The sequence below is a fragment of the Macaca fascicularis genome, chromosome 11, assembly GCF_037993035.2.
Source record: "Macaca fascicularis isolate 582-1 chromosome 11, T2T-MFA8v1.1".
Lineage (NCBI taxonomy): Eukaryota > Metazoa > Chordata > Mammalia > Primates > Cercopithecidae > Macaca > Macaca fascicularis.
The window spans coordinates 47,208,941-47,225,606 of record NC_088385.1 but is presented as its reverse complement, the minus strand read 5'-3'; the positions used below and the strand labels follow the sequence as shown (position 1 = coordinate 47,225,606).

General features: G+C 38.4%; 1 protein-coding gene across 6 annotated transcripts in view; it reads right to left on the bottom strand.

Annotated features, from left to right (window-relative positions):
• The window catches only part of CNTN1 (contactin 1), a 393,567-nt gene extending 380,044 nt beyond the window's left edge, over window positions 1-13,523 (bottom strand). For 4 of the 6 annotated variants that reach the window (XM_045365082.3, XM_005570587.5, XM_074006605.1 and 1 more), the window contains exon 1: window positions 13,370-13,523. The gene's annotated coding sequence lies outside the window, so the exon portion shown is untranslated. Of the gene's footprint in view, window positions 1-12,623; window positions 13,277-13,369 lie in introns of those variants that run through there. The other 2 variants (XM_015430734.4, XM_045365084.3) reach the window with 2 other exon arrangements.
• Window positions 13,524-16,666: the final 3,143 nt, after the last annotated feature.

The window sequence follows — 16,666 nt, the reverse complement described above, 5'->3', positions numbered from 1 at the left end:
CTATGATCTGATGTAAATGGAAAAATTCTCTATTACTACCCATTATCAACAGTGCTTACTTCACCTCAAACGCAAGGAAGTTTATGATAAATAAAGTATATAAGCATATGCAAACTGAGCAGAAGGTCTATGGCAAACATGAAGCAGAAGTAATTCATCAGAATTCAAATAGTGGTGTCAAGTCAAAGGACACTGCAAGCAATTGTGAAGGAAAATATTCTCTGGATGAAACAAAATCCTGAAGAAAAGGCTGACACATTTTAATTCCCTAACAAATCAAATAATAGGCAATCACTAACTGAGAAATACCACTGTTTTTGGACACTCAAAAAAGGACCCGTATTGTCAACATACCTTGGCATGACTCTTCCCTGAACACTGAAGGCACTAAAAAGAGACAGAAAGCTAAGAAGAAACAAAGAAGAAATTACACTTGCTATATATCAGTAAATCTTTGTGACTTCTCCATATATAATGTTATCAGAGTATCAGAAAATAGAGGGATTTTTATTGCAGGGATAAGCTTTTCACATGCTGAGCAATGATTCTCTGAGCACATTTCAGTATGACTGACATAATCATTTAGGTCAGTAGCAATGGCAATTTTTCCTCTTTACAACTAATCACTTTACCATTGTAAAAATAAATAAGACAAAAAAAATTCTCAGTCTGGTGATGTGAGGCATGAGAAGATACAGGGAATAGCATTTTACAGAAACCATCAGTTTAAAATATCTCCAAAATCCGAGTTTTACTGTACATCTTTTCCTTAGTGATTTAGTCATATTGTAAATGACTATTTCTTATACCCCCATAACAGATATGATTGTATACAAACAGGAAACCATACGTGTTTATAAAAATAAGCAAGGTAGTATTCTAAGCTGTAGCTAGGGATGAAATCCTAAGCCTAGGACATCTGTGAATTTTTATGGCTTTTAAAAAGATATGTGTCTTAGCCAAAATCAAGAAAGAAGCTGTGAAATCAAAGAAGTTGTGAAAAAGATGAAGATGAAAAAATATGACTCTATGTTTAATTTTCTTTTCTTAACTACTCAAAGAGAGTTTTCATAACATACCTAACAGCAAGATGAAGTCAATAATACATTTACTACTAGATCTTATTAAAAGATGATTTGGAGAGTATGGGCCTACCAATTTTTCAACATTTCTTATCAAGTGAATGATCTACACATGCTGTTTCAAATCTAGACTTATTTCCTTAACATTTTTGAAATTACAGTCCTTTCATATCTAGTATCTTTCTTTTACGTCATTAAATCCTAAAATAATTATGAAATCTGATTAAATCACTGCCTTTCTTTGAACCATTGCTCTGAGAATAAGACACATACTTCAACACTTTAAGGAAACTTTCTTTTTCTGCTCTTCAGCCACATATCTTGCTACTGTACAATTTATACTATACCATATTTCTTTATTTGTTTTTGTTATTTGAACCAGTCATGCTGTTCTTTGCTTCCAGGTCTTTACTTGTCCTCTGCAGAGGACAAGAAGATGTTGGCTCTCCTTGGATCAAAGCACCCATTCGCAGTTTTGAACTACCTTTTAATCTATTTCACACACTTAGTTTAGAAGACTCTTGAAGGCAAGAAAAAGTCTCACTTAATCATTACTATATCTCTATGACATAGCCCCAATGCAATGTCTACCACATGGTAGATCTGTGTTTCTGTTTTCTTTCTCTCTCTCGCTCCCCACCTCCTCTCACCAACAATATAAATAAAGGAAAGAAGGAAATATTATTCACATCACTTCTTTCCATTTCTAGCTAGCAGAAGAGACTACTTTGTAGATTATTCATAAGAAACAGGGCCCTTTTCATGTCTAGAAACTCTTCTCACTGAAGATCAAGCAGCTCTGAGAGGGTCATAAATAGGTCAGTGAGAAACAGGCACCTGCCTAAGTAGCCTAATTACCTAAATCGAACCTGGAAAACAATCAAATGAGACCGATACAGCAAACTTAACTTCCATGTCTATTTTCACGACTTCAGAAAATGAAGCACTCAAAGTAACAGGAACTGAGTAAATTTTCCAAAATTACATATCTACTAAGTGCCAGAATGTAGATTTAAATCTTTATCCATTGAAAAGCTGTAATACTAAAAATAACAATGAAAGCAGGGGAGTTTTGGCTTGAATTTTATAAAACAACTTAGGATCCACTTAAATAAACTGAAATGTTTTTACAATTCCAAAAATAACTGAAATATTTTTATATAAAATAGCAAAATTTAGTCTACAGGGAAATACCAATTTTTATGTTTTATGATCTCTTTAGCACACAGCTATGCTTCATTTATATTATTTTTTCAGTAATAATTTGATTTGGAAATATAAAATCCAAAGGTATTTGAAAGACTGATAATAGTACTAGGGAGAATATGCAAAAGCAGACATTCTTATTCATATTTCTAGGATTATATATAAATCACTATAGTCTTTAAAGGGCAACTTGGAAATACCAATAATCTGTAAATATAAATAATATATATATAATATAATATATGCATTATATAATATAATATATAATAATCTGTAAAAAAATATACATATATATATATATACACACACCTTTTGACTAGCAAGAAATATCTTAGAAAAATATTCCCAGGAATATACAAAACTACACGCAGAATAATGTTTTTGTAGCACTCTTTTAAAACACATTGGAAACATTACCCAAAGTTCCAACAATGAGACAAATAAATTGTGTTTTACGCAAAGGGATACTATGCAAGTACTGAAAAGAATGTGTTGGCACTGTAACATGTGGAAAGAAAAAGTTGTCCAAAATAAAAGAAGTGGCAGAACACCATATATAGTATAATTCAATTTTGGGCCGGGCACAGTGACTCACACCTGTATTTCCAGCAGTGTGGGAGGCCAAGGCGGGTGGATCACCTGAGGTCAAGAGTTGGTGACCAGCCTGGCCAACACGGTGAAAACACGCCTCTATTAAAAATACAAAGAATTAGCTGAGTGTGGTGGCAGGCTCTTGTTATCCCAGCTACTCAGGAAGCTGAAGCAGGATAATCACCTGAACCTGCGAGGTGGAGGTTGTGGTGAGCCGAGATCGCACCATTGCACTCCAGCCTGGGCAACAAGAGTGAAACTCCGTCTCAAAGAGAAAAAAGAAAAACAATGTCTAACAAATTTGAAAACATGCATAGGAGAACTATCAGTAATAACACAAAACGGGAAACAACCCAGGTATTCAACAACAGAATAAATATGTATATTTTGGGGGCATTCATTCAATGGAATTCTACAGTACAATGAAAATAAATTATTGCTACATGCAAGAATATTGACACAGCTCACAAAAAATTTTGAACAAAAGGAATCTGGGCCAGGCATGATGGCTCATGCCTGTAATCCCAGTACTTTGGGAGGCTGAGCAGGGAGGATCATTTGAGGCCAGGAGTCTGAGAACAGACTGGGCAACAAAGCAAGACCCTGTCTCTGGGGGAAAAAAAAATCTGATACAAAAATGCATACTTCATGATTCCACTTATATAAATTTCGAAAACAGACAGAACTATTCTACAGTCTTATTAGTCAGAAGCTACCTTTGGATAAGAGTAAGGCAATAGTGATTAAGTGGGGCTGGAAGAGGGGTACCTGGGTGCTGACAAAATTCTTTCTTCTGAGTTGAGTGTTGATTTCATAGGTATGAATACTTTGTCATAGCTCATTGAGCCAAATGTTTTCTGTATTTCTGCTATTCTTTAATTAAAAAGGGAAGAGGAAAGAATGTAATAACACAGTGTTTTACTGAAAATTGATGTCTTAGGTTCATTACCACTCAACTTGTGCATAAACCAAAATTTGAAAATAACATTTTTCGAGAAAGCAGGTTAATTTTCAAATAATCTGAAAGTTGTTATGCTCTCCAAAATAATATAAATAGACCAAAAGAAAAATAAAGTCAATCCATTAGGCATTTACAAATATTTTAAATTAAATTACACTGCATTTAATGTATAAAAATAATTTACAAAGGAAAGTTTTATCTGATATAAAATTCTGTCACAGTAAACAGCTTGAGTTTCAAGCTAGAATATCATAAATATTGTTCATAATATTCATCTCATCTGTTACAGTTAGCAAATCTGTACTTTTAGTAACCATGACAATTAAATACTATCAGATTAGAAGCCTTAGGAGAGAATTACTGTTTATCATTTGAGATGTTAGAAAGCAAAATTAGGGCAGAAATGCATAAAAACTTCTGGTGCTTGCGTCAAAATTCTAATGATTGGCCCATTAGAGGCATATTTAAATGACACATTGTAATGGTCCAATTCATGCTTGGGAATCTGCACCATGTAAATTACTGTCGTGAAAGATATTAATAAGATATTCATAAATAAAACATATGCAAATTTAGAATGATTTAATTCCTTGTATTAATACTAAATTTATTTAAGGGTCCAGGGATAGATTCGGGTCACTTAGAATAGCAGAGTTTTAAACTGTGACTCACAAAATACTAAAACCAGCTCTCATGAGCCCTGGGTTGGTGCTGAATAACACAGTAATTTAAAAACTCGGGCTTCAGAGTCAGACAATCTGGGTGTGAATTCTAGCCTCTGCATGCATTAACTTTTTAATAACTAACTTTCCTGATCTGCAAAATTGGAATAATACACTTTAAAAAACCTTTTCACTGGTTTTGAAAAGTGTTAAGATGGTCATGTGCAACACATTTTTTTAAATGCCCAACACAGATGAGTGCTCAATAAGTGATTGTTAATAACTGAGGTACAATTATAGAGAAGACATTTGCACAAGTCAAATTTGAAAAATCAATCTTATATCTCGGTGTTTATAATTTTCAAACTAGGATAGATCACCATTCTAACTAACTACCCATCTATTTTTCATAAATTTCTTTCTCAACGCTTGCACTATTTCCTAAAAAACGCATTTGACCCCTCTGATTCTCCAAGATTACACTGAATATATGCTAAGCCAAAAACTGAAGACTAAAGTTGAACATTGTCTACTAAATTAAGAAAATCCAGAATTTTTTTTTTTTTTTTTTTTTTTTTTTTTTTTTGAGACGGAGTCTCACCGTCGCCTAGGCTGGAGTGCAATGGTGCAATCTCAGCTCCCTGCAACCTCCGCCTCCCAGGTTCAAAAGATTCTCCTGCCTCAGCCTCCTGAGTACCTGGGATTACAGGCATGCGCCACCACGCGCAGCTAATTTTTGTATTTTTAGTAGAGATGGGGTTTCACCATGTTGGCCAGGCTGGTCTCAAACTCCTGACCTCGTGATCTGCCCATCTTGTCCTCCCAAAGTGCTGGGATTACAGGCATGAGCCACCATGCCTGGCTGAAAAAAAATTTTAATAACTCAAGTTAAAAAAAAAAAAAAGTAAGGGAAAGAGCATTGTACTTGTCACCTAACATAAAAAGACACGTACTTCAAAACAAACAAACTGAAAAGGGTAATATGGTGGGTGGGTGGGTGGGTGTGTGTGTGTGTGTGTGTGTTCTAAATGAGCAAGTAACTATAAGACTTAAAGATATGTCTAAAGCAAAATGTTCTGTCAGGTGGTTTCTTCTCAGATTACTAAAAATCAAAGCTAAAACCCTATATAGGTATAATGTAATACATTTTTACTACATTGCTCAGGACTTTAAGGGGATTATTATTATCAAGATTGTTGTCCTTAACCTAGACAAAATGATGCCAGTCATCTCTCAGTGAAATGTTCTGGGCCAAGCATAACACATAGGACACTCAACTATGAGCCAGATCATCTTACTTTTCCAGATTTACCACTAACGTGTAACCTTCGGCAAATTACTTACTTCTCTGAGCTTATTTTTTTTATCTATAAATGTGGATAACCATGACGTTGAATCTAATTTTCAAGACTGTTATGAAGGATCAAATAAGGCTACGCGTGTGACCATACTTTGTAATCTGCCAAAGATGACACCAATGGAAGACCTTCTATTAAATAAAGAAAAGTGAAATTAACTTTGCCGTTATTTAATTCCTACACAGCTAAATTTATACATCTACATTATCCATGTAACTATACATTCCTCTTTCCTTTTAAAATGCAAAATTATTTAAAAGATATTTATTGACTGATTTAGCAATTTGGAATTATTAGCTGTCTTAGGCATGCTTTTCATTATAAAATTCCTCATTAAAAAATAAAATCTCTCTTATTTATCCTGTATAAATCAACAAAACCAGTTTGAAATATTGTGAAGATTGATATAATTTTTAGTTTTTATTGATTGGTTTCCAGGGTAAAGATATGAATCTTTCATTTGTTGAAATCCTAAAAACTAATTTAGTCTTAACCTTCTTTTATTCATTTCTTCAGAAAATGTTTATTAAGTTTCAACTATATGTCAGGTCCTCTATCAGACACAAAGAAAAATAACGTATGGCCTCTATCCTCCAGGACTTACAGTGGGGGCAAGAGACAAGTAAACAATCAGTACAATGTAGTATGGTAAGTGACATGGCAAGGATATCCACAGGTCACTATGGGAGTCAAAATTTAAGACTGAGAATTCAGGGAAGTCCTCCAAGAAATGGTAGCACCTGATCCAAGGCATGAAAAGGTTAGGTCAGTTAAAAAGCAGACAAGAAAACAGGTTATTTATGGGAGAGAATAGAACATAGGGAACATGGGAGGGTGTTGGGAGAAAAGAGAAAACAAGATGCATTAGGAGAAGGCAAACAGTTCAATTGATTGACATTGTGGGAGACTGGAGATGGGAGAAATTTGATTAATGAGAAAATGAATCTAGAGAAGTTACCAGGTACCATTTAATAAAGGACTTTAGGTGCAATGCAAAAGACTTCAGACATCTTATTAATACAACAAAAGGGGAACTTAAAAAACTTTCAGCAGAGGAAGCATACGATGAGATTGACTTTAGAAAGACAACTGTGGTTATGACATATAGAATGTACTCAGGAGACGGCGGCTATGAGAGAGGAGAATGAAATAGGGACTTCAAACTCTGAATATCTGTTTTTTACACAGAAAACAAAGTTGTAAAAAAATTTAAGTGGCTGGCCTCATGGCTGGGCGCGGTGGTTAACGCCTGTAATCCCAGCACTTTCGGAGGCTGAGGCGGGAGGATCATGAGGTTAGGGGATCGATACCATCCTGGCTAACACGCTGAAACCCCATCTCTACTTAAAAAAAAAAAAAAAAAAAAACACAAAAACTTAGCCAGGCATGGTGGCGGGCACCTGTAGTCCCAGCTATTCAGGAGGCTGAGGCAGGAGAATGGCGTGAACCCGGGAGGCAGAGCTTGCAGTGAGCCGAGATCATGCTACTGCACTCCAGCCTGGGCAACACAGCGAGACTCCGCCTCAAAAAAAAAAAAAAAAAACATTAAGTGGCCAGCCTCAAAGCACACTGCTAGTAACTGACTGAGCTAGGTTTCATGCAAAGCTCTGCATAACTCTTAACACCTATGCACTGAAGAACCGGGCAAACTGCCTCTCATAATAGAAACTAATGCAACCAGCACTAAGCATTTAGAGTGGTAACAAAACAGGGAAGGAAAAGCAATGACATGCTCAGGTCTACACCATCAAAATCAAGTACAGGGGTGAACAATTATCTAGTGAATTAAGGACCATCTGGATAATCCTGGCAGAAGCAGATTTAGTGCCTGAGTCATTCAGATAATTGTGCAAACAAAGTGCCCTGCTCTGGCTCAGTAACCTGGCCATTAATATCTTCCATAGTGCATTCTGCCCTGTGGCTCTTTTGAAATGGACAATAGTAGCTCAGAAAGAATTAAGGTACTATTCACTTCATGGGGAGCTGCCTAAAGAATAATGGAACCTTAATAGACTGAGTGAATTTTATGTGTCCCCAGGAGCCATTTCGCACTGGGATATACATATGATATACATAAGCCAGATTCTGCTTCAAAGGAGGAAAGAAGTTCAGCATTAGCACCGTCATATGTTGTTTTTATATTCAATTCTCCGTTAAGTGGCAGAAAGTTTTCTGAACCTGAAAGCTACAAAGAGACACTACTGCAAATAGATTTATAAACTACAGTAAGGCTATACATTTCTCTGTGTTAGAAAGCATTTTTTAAAATGCAAAGAACAAGGTGAGGAAAATTTTTGCAGCATACCACAGATTTCCTATTACATGAGAAAATATGAACACTCCAATAGTCAAATGAAATTCACAAATTAAGAAATACAAAAAACCAATAAATATAATAACATTTTTGAACTTATCCAAAATCATACGAACCATAACTCAGGAGAAAACTAGATGCATAATTTATACTGTCAAAATGATCCCAATTTTAAAAAATAGTACCAAGTGTTAATGAGAGTATGGCCAAACTGGTACAACCACTGGTAGAGTATAAATCTGTGCTTACATTTTGGGGGAAGCAATTTGCCAGTAAGTGTTACAAAGCTAAAAATATTCACACTTTTGCCTGGGTAACTTCTAAGAAGCTGTCATAAAGAAATGGTCAGAAATGCAAATATTAATATATATAAAGGTTCATTTTCATGACTGTGCAAAACTGAAAACAATCTAAAGATCTATTATAGAATATTGGCAGCCAAAAAAAAAAAAAAAAAGAAAAACATGGCTAGTAAGAATATTAAATGAAATGAATAAATGTTTATGGTATATTAAGTTTAAAAAGCTAACAAAAGTGAATGTTCACTATAAACTCAAATCTATAATTGAAAAATACTTATTTATATTAATAGAAATAAGACTGGAAGATTGAAATAGGATCTCTTTGTTTTGTGGAATTTGGTGGATTTTTCTTTATTCCCAGTATTTCTTTAATGATTCTAGATGTCCTTATAATAATAAAGTACTATTTTCAATGTGATATTAAATAGACTTTTGAATATAACTTTACACAGTAGGTCATTCATATTATTGAAGTGAAATAATGCCCCATCCTCCTGCTGCTACATTTCCAAGGTCACACAACTAATCAGTCCTATTGTCAGGAGTTGAACCTGAGTCTCCGGCTCCAAAGTCAGTGCTCTTTAAGATTTGAACTAAAGTACAGTGAAAGTTTCAAAGGAAAATAGAAGCATTAATGAAAATTGAAAGCACATTATACCAATAATACATGGCATCTTAGATTAAAGCAGATAGACTTATATATTGGAAGATTTGATAATATGCCTACTGCACTCATCCAGGCATGGAATGCCAGATGAAACTAGTGCTGGAATAAGCAGAGAAAGATACAAATTAGAGTTGAAAATAAAAATGAATTAATTACTGACTATATGGTGAACACTTGGCCTAGAGGAAAGAAAGTCATAAAAAGTAACTAACTGGCTGGACGCGGTGGCTGACGCCTGTAATCCCAGCACTTTGGGAGGCCGAGGCAGGCAGATCATGAGGTCAAGAGATCGAGACCATCCTGGTGAACACAGGGAAACCCCGTCTCTACTAAAAATACAAAAAAATTAGCTGGGCGTGGTGGCGGGCACCTGTAGTCCCAGCTTCTCGGGAGGCTGAGGCAGGAGAATGGCATCAACCAGGGAGGTGAGGGAGCTTGCAGTGAGCCGAGATCGCGCCACTGCACTCCAGCCTGGGTGACAGAGAGAGACTCCATCTCAAAAAAAAAAAAAAGCCTGTAAAGTTGTAGTCTCCATTGATAAAAGCCAGTTTATGAATGATGCCTATCCATGGGGAAAAACGAAAACCAGTTTTCATCTTGTACATTACAATTGCTATAAACAGCACTTCTATTATTAATAGCTATGCTTTATGAGTAACTACCATGGGCCAAACCCTATTTTGAATGTTTAACATGCATTATCTCACTTAATATTTTAAAAATCACAAAATCCTCTCATGTAAATGCTATGATAATCCCCAATTGACTTGCTGATATTCGCTTAACTGCATCGTGATACCTAAATATTAACACCTGCAGGCTTCCTCCCAAAGCCTGTGCTCTTAGCCAGTAGGATAAGTGTAAAGGAAATGGCTAATGGGAGGAAGATTAGGAATGGAAATGCAGAAGGAGAACTTTATTTTCAGTAAGATAAATTGTCATCAATTTGGGGTATTTGCTTGAAAGCTAGAAGTAGAAAGAGAAGATAAGAGAGAGACAAAGAAAGGAAAGTTAGAAAAATTAAGAAAAAAGTATGGTATCAGAGCATTGTAGTGTCAAGGAGCAAAATTTCAAGAACAAGATGGACAATATGGAAAATAGAAGGTCAGAAGAGAACGATGAATAATACACCAATAAAAAAGAAAACAAACATTGGAATTGAGGAGGAGGAGCTTACTGGTGAGTTAGAATAGGTTGTGAGATATGATAGAAACCATGGCCAATTTGCATGTAGAAATAGATGGAAATTGAAGGATTGGTTGATGTTTTTGAAATAAGGCAATTACAGAGCATATTTTGTATACCGAAATATAAATTGTCTATTTCAGCTCTTTCTAGTTGGTCTCAAGGGACACAAGATACAAGAGAATACATAGAACCAGTACATAGTCAAAACCCCTACTGGAAAACTGAATCATTCTATGGAAGGATATAGAAACACTTTATGTCATCCATTACTCCTCATGGAGAGGATAGTTTCCTCCCAATACACAGCCTTCTACCAAAAAAATTATCCCCAAATCATTGCAGCACCCATCTAGCTTCTTAGGATGATGCTTCCTGAACAAGAATCTTTAAGGCTACTTATAATAGGACTGTGTTCAATGTGGTGGGGTATACAAAAAGATTATAAGCATAGTCTTTTTCTGCAAAGTACTTCCTAATTAGAAAACGAATCAGACATACAAATGAGGATTAAGCAACAAAATAAGACTAAGCATGATTAAGTTTCCAAGTGAAAATAGTCTACTAGAGATTCTGAAGAGGAGTGATCGTTTTGTTAGAACACTGAATTTTAAAATGCATTTAGTTGATACATACCAATGTATCAACCAATGTACAATAAAATAATTATGTATTGTTATAATTACCAGTAGTAGCTCTATTTGTTAATGACCCACTATTTGCCCATCCCCCTGATAGAAACATGCATACTTTTTTATGACCCACATAGCAACCTGAAAATTCAATGCTATAAAATTCCTTTTGAAGACAAGGAAACAGATTCTCAGAGTTTAATTAACTTGCTCCAAATCAGATCATTAGGAAGTTGCAGAGCAAAATTAAAAGCCAGCTCGCACTGCCTGTGATGATAACTTGGTAGATTAAATCATTTATCTTCAAAATGACTTGGTAAGTTAGAATTTTGTTCTTAAAACACAGAATTAATTTTTGTAGGGATACATGTCAGGCTAGAACTGAATAAACTTGGTTTATATTGTTTCTGGTATCAACATTGACCACATTTTGTTACCAGGACCAAAAATCCTGGGAAGCTAAAAAGTATTCTATTTGAGGGGAAACTGCTATGCAGTATAATTACACAGCAGGTTGTTGGAATATTCAAGTTTTCAGAAGACTTTAAACCAATCACTCGTGTCCTCTGAATCTTAGTTTCTTCATCCGTGAAAATGGAAAGGTTGTCATCAGGAATAAATAATTTCGGGGAATGGCAAAGATAAATGCACATACATCAATCTATAAAAGAAAGTCCACGTGGTACAAATAGATGTGATATGAAAAAGCAGTACAAATTTAAATATCAGGTCCACAAGTAAAATCTGTACAAAGAAATACATCAAATCTACACCCGCAAGGGTTCTAACAGTTCCTTAGTCTTGGAAAGTGGGTGGATCCATTCCCAGTTCCCCAAATGCTGTTAGATATAAGTTATCACTCAAATAAATTTACTACCAAATAACCAAACCACTATGCCGAGTCTAATAAAATATCCCACATACGGCATGTATTAATTTGATTTGTGTTACACTTCGGGCTGGTAAGGTTCATATGTACACTTAGAAAACTGAAAAAATGCAGCGAAATGGATGAAGATCATATGGGCACTCTAAGAATGTTTTCAAAATACTGAAATATTGAAAACATGAAATATGACATATTGAAAACATGAAATATGAAATACTGATCTTTACGTGAGTTACAAAAACATTATTTCACGCAGGCTTTCAGCAGTCTGAATGCTTCTCCGGCTTTTCCCCCAATGGAGAATTGGATTCCCTTTTGCCCCTCCCACTCAGTGCTTCCAGATTGCTTGAGAAGGCCAAGGCAGCCGGCTCAGCAGCAGGGAAGCCGGGCTGGGTATGCAGGAGCTATATATAGCTCCACCTTGGAGATGTGCACACATAAGCACACGTACGAATACCCATGCCCAGTCTGGCATGAAAATAAATAAATAAATAAGGAAAGGTCACAGCTATCCCCTCTTCCTCCTTCCCATCATCCCAATTTTTCAGGAATTTTCAAAGCAGGGTGTCATCAGTCCCAGAGGGTGATGCCGCGTCGGATTTCTCTGCAATTCTTCTGCCTACTGCTCCCAGCAATCTGACTCCTGCAGGAACCGGCACTAGGCCAACACCTACTACCCAGATGCGGTCACCTAGGGAGGCAGCCTCTCAGCCGCTCGGAGCTCATCCGGGCACAATCACTTGACTCCCTGGGAATCCCTGAAGCCAAACCCACCTTTCAGAAACTAGGTGTGAAGGTGGTTCCCATAGACAGCGCCAGGCTAGGAGGGAAGGGGCAGTGGCTCCGCGGTCTCTCCCTCCCGCCTGCGGCAGATCCTGGAGAAGGGCCGGTGCCTTCTCAACGGAGATGTGATTAATCGGAACGTGCCCTTCGAGTTGCAGGGATTGTTCCCCACCCCCATCTCCTGAAGGGAGCTAGATCTTAACAGAGGGGCCAGGGGACAAACAAGTCCCTTCTTCCCCTCTCCGCAACCGCTCCCAGGTTTTCGGGGATGCGCTAGCCAGGCGCCCAGGTGGGATGGGGAAGATCAGCAGGTGCGGGCCGGCGTCGGGAGCGAAAGATCTGCGCGCCCGGGGCTGCCGACCTCTCTGCTTCCCCACCCCTCCCCTGCCGAGGCGATATGGCATCCCTGGGGCGAGTTCCCGGCGCTGGCGGCGGTGGCAGCCTCCGAGAGGAAAGTTAACGAGACACAGACCCCAGGCTCGGAGCCCTCTCCTAGGGCACTGCCGTCCTGCCCTGTCCGGCACCCCAGGTCTCCGGCATCCCGCATCCCTGCTTCCCCGCACCCCAGCTACCTCCGCCCCAGTCCTTCCAGCGCCGTACTTCACGGCGAGAGCTGCAGCGTCCACAGGAGATGTGGGGGTGACGAAGGCGGGGCGGGGCTGGGGGAAGGGAAGCAACAGCATGGAAATGCGCATTCTTTATTTTATCTGCAAAGAAGGAAAAGTCCGGCTTCCTACCTGTTCCCTGCTCCTGCTCGCCTCGGTGCGGCACAGCTGGACCATACCCTACAGGTTTCCCACTTCCGCGGCAAACACCTGGGAGCGCATCTCCCCACCCGCGCCCCTCCTCGCCTCGGCGGAGCCCACCCTGGCTACTTGACAGCAGAAGCCCGGCCTTTTAGGGCGGTTATTGGGGCAGCGGGGAAAGTGGGGCGGGGACCGCATGGAAACCCGTGTCTCTGATTGGACAACAGGGATATCACTCTCACCCCCAGGACCAGCGCAGGCTGCAGACTTGGGTAGCTGCTAAACCCAACTGCAAAGGTTCTCTGCAGTGCCTGAAACCCAAACCTGCTGCTACCGAATCAAGGATCCTTCGCTGGAGAGAAACTGGTTTGATGACTTGTCATTTGAGGCCCCAAGAGGGAGGGATGGGCTAGGCATAACTAGACACCCAGCACTTTCCTGAGCTTCCCTGAAGGGACCATCTGCTCCGGGAGATTTGTCAGGCGAAAATATCAGGGCAGCGCCTCATAGAGAAGAATGAGCTTCGATTGGGAAATAATAAGATACTTATGTGGGACAAAATACACACACACACATGCACACAGGAAAATAAAACGATGTGAGGATTCTTTTTTAAGTTTCCATTTTTGCCCAGATGTAACATGGCAGTTTTTCTTGAGAAAAGACTGAATTGCTTAGCCTGTAATGCAGAAGACCCCCAAATATCCCCTGGTAAAAACAGTGTTTTAAATAGGGAAGCACTGCATGCATAATAACCTCTCAAGAAAGTGTAAAAGAAATTAAGGTCAAACTGCATGAGAGATTTGCTTTGGGGCAGCTCAGTTGGTGGCAAAAGTCTTAAAATAATCACCATCAGACTGATTGATAACCAATCTGTTGCTTTTCTACTGATATTGGTTCATCATTTCTTTGGTACTCAATCACTGAGAGGATGTTTATGCCCCCCAAACCTAGGTGATCCCAAGCCTGTCTTTTATGTGAAGGGGACAGGGTAGAATAACTTTGTGTTCAAATGCCATCTCCGACATTTATTCAGGTGGAATCTGGAAATTACGGAATTCAAAAGACTCCTTAAATGAAGGAACATGCTAGAACTACCACAAGTAAAACTGGGGGTCTAAAGTGTCTTAGTATATAGTACCATGTGAGGAATCAAGTTGCCTTCTGCCTGCAAATAGCCACATTCTTCTTCTATCTAAATTAAGTAGCCATCTTAAGTGCTGAGCTTAAGACACAACTCTCATTCTCAAAGAGCTTATGATAGGCCTGGGGCACTGGACAACTGTTAGAAGATGACATTGCTATTAATAAATGTAGACTCTCTACTTAGTGGTTATGGTTGTTATTACTATCATCAGGTAAGGCTTTTCATAATGTTTTCTTCATAATACTGAAGGAATCTGATTAACGCATTTGAAGGTGGGGGCCAGGCAAGGTGGCTCACGCCTGTAATCCCAGCACTTTGGGAGGCCAAAGCAGGCGGATAACGAAGTCAGGAGATCGCGACCAGCCTGGCTAACACGGTGAAACCCCGTCTGTACTGGAAAAAAAAAAAATTAGCCTGGCGTAGTGGTGGGCGCCTGTAGTCCCAGCTACTCGGGAGGCTGAGGCAGGAGAATGGCGTGAACCCGGGAGGCGGAGCTTGCAGTGAGCCGAGAGTGTGCCACTGCACTCCAGCCTGGGTGACAGAGCGAGACTCCATCTCAAAAAATATAAACTAAAATAAAATAATAAAATAAAATAAAGCATTTGAAGGTACAGAGGGACCCTAGATAAAATTTACAGTGAACAAATAGATATGATTTGTATGGTGACAACCATCTTAACACTGAATAGAAATGACTAAATATGCTATGGCAAATTTCAGAAGCCCTGTGTCATTTCTTACACAATACTCCTATTAGTCATGCACCTTTGTCCCAGGTACTCACACCAGTTATTCCATTGAATTGGCCAAATCATTCAGGAATTACTGAGCACTTTTTCAGTGCCATATCCTGTGTTAGGTGCTACAGAACTAAAGCAGAATAGTATATTGAACACGTTAAAGATGATTTCAGTAAGCAATTACAATAGCAATATTTCTTAGGAATGTGTGTTTGCAACACGAACATCTTTTGATTCCTAAGCATAAATTATTTTGAGTCAAAATGAGCTTCAACATACTCTCTTCTAGAGGTAATCGGAGGAGAAGAAAAAGTATCAAAGAAAATACCTAAATATTGAAGATGACACTATAATTGAAATAGGTAATAAAAAGAAAACTAAAGAAATCTCTGCTATTTGCATTCTTTCATTGCTTCACTCATTCATTCCTTCAGCAAATATTACTATTATAAGTATAATGATGAATAAAATAGACAAGATCTCATGGAACACATTCTTTATTATTCAAGCAGACAATGTTACTTTGTGCATTTACTGTGATCTAATTAGCAGCTTTGTGTGTACATGCACAAACAACTCTAGAACAGTATTAGGATAATTTCTCTCTGGATCAGGCATCTCACACATTTTCAAGTAAAACAGAGCGTTTTCAGGTTATTGCTTATTATCTCAAAGAGAAAAACCTGTGAATACAAATGAATCTATCGAAGGTATCTGCTACAGAACATTTTAGATTTTCAAATCACTTTCATATACAATCTCCTTCTGTGTTCTAAAATAAGCAGGAGAGTCATCATTAGTCGCATTTCACAATGAGGAAATTGAGTAACCAAAGAGAAATGTGGTCCTTCAAAAACAAAGGTAATACAATATTATAGGTGCGTATATAATGTTTGGCATATTGCAGACATCTAATATGTATTTGTTGACAAATATATGGTTTATAAAACATGAAAGTTTGAAGGATCTTAGAAATTATTGAATTCCTTGTAATGCCAGCACTTTGGGAGGCCAAGGCAGGTAGATTACCAGAGGTTGGGAGTTCGAGACCAGCCTGACCAACATGAAGAAACCCTTTCTCTACTAAAAATACAAAATTAGCCGGGCGTGGTGGTGCATGCCTGTGATCCCAGCTACTCAGGAGGCTGTGGCAGGAGAATCACTTGAGCCTGGGAGGCGGAGGTTGCGGTGAGCCGAGATTGTGCCATTGCACTCCAGCCTGGGCAGCAAAAAGAGCAAAATTCTGTCTCAAAAAAAAAGAAGATGAAGAAGAAGAAGAAAGAAGAGGAAAAGGAATAGGAGAAGGAGAAGGTGAAGGTGAAGGAGAAGGTGAAGGAGAAGGAGAAGGTGAAGGAGAAGGAGAAGAAGACGAGGAGAAGGAGGAGGAGGAGGAGGAGGAGG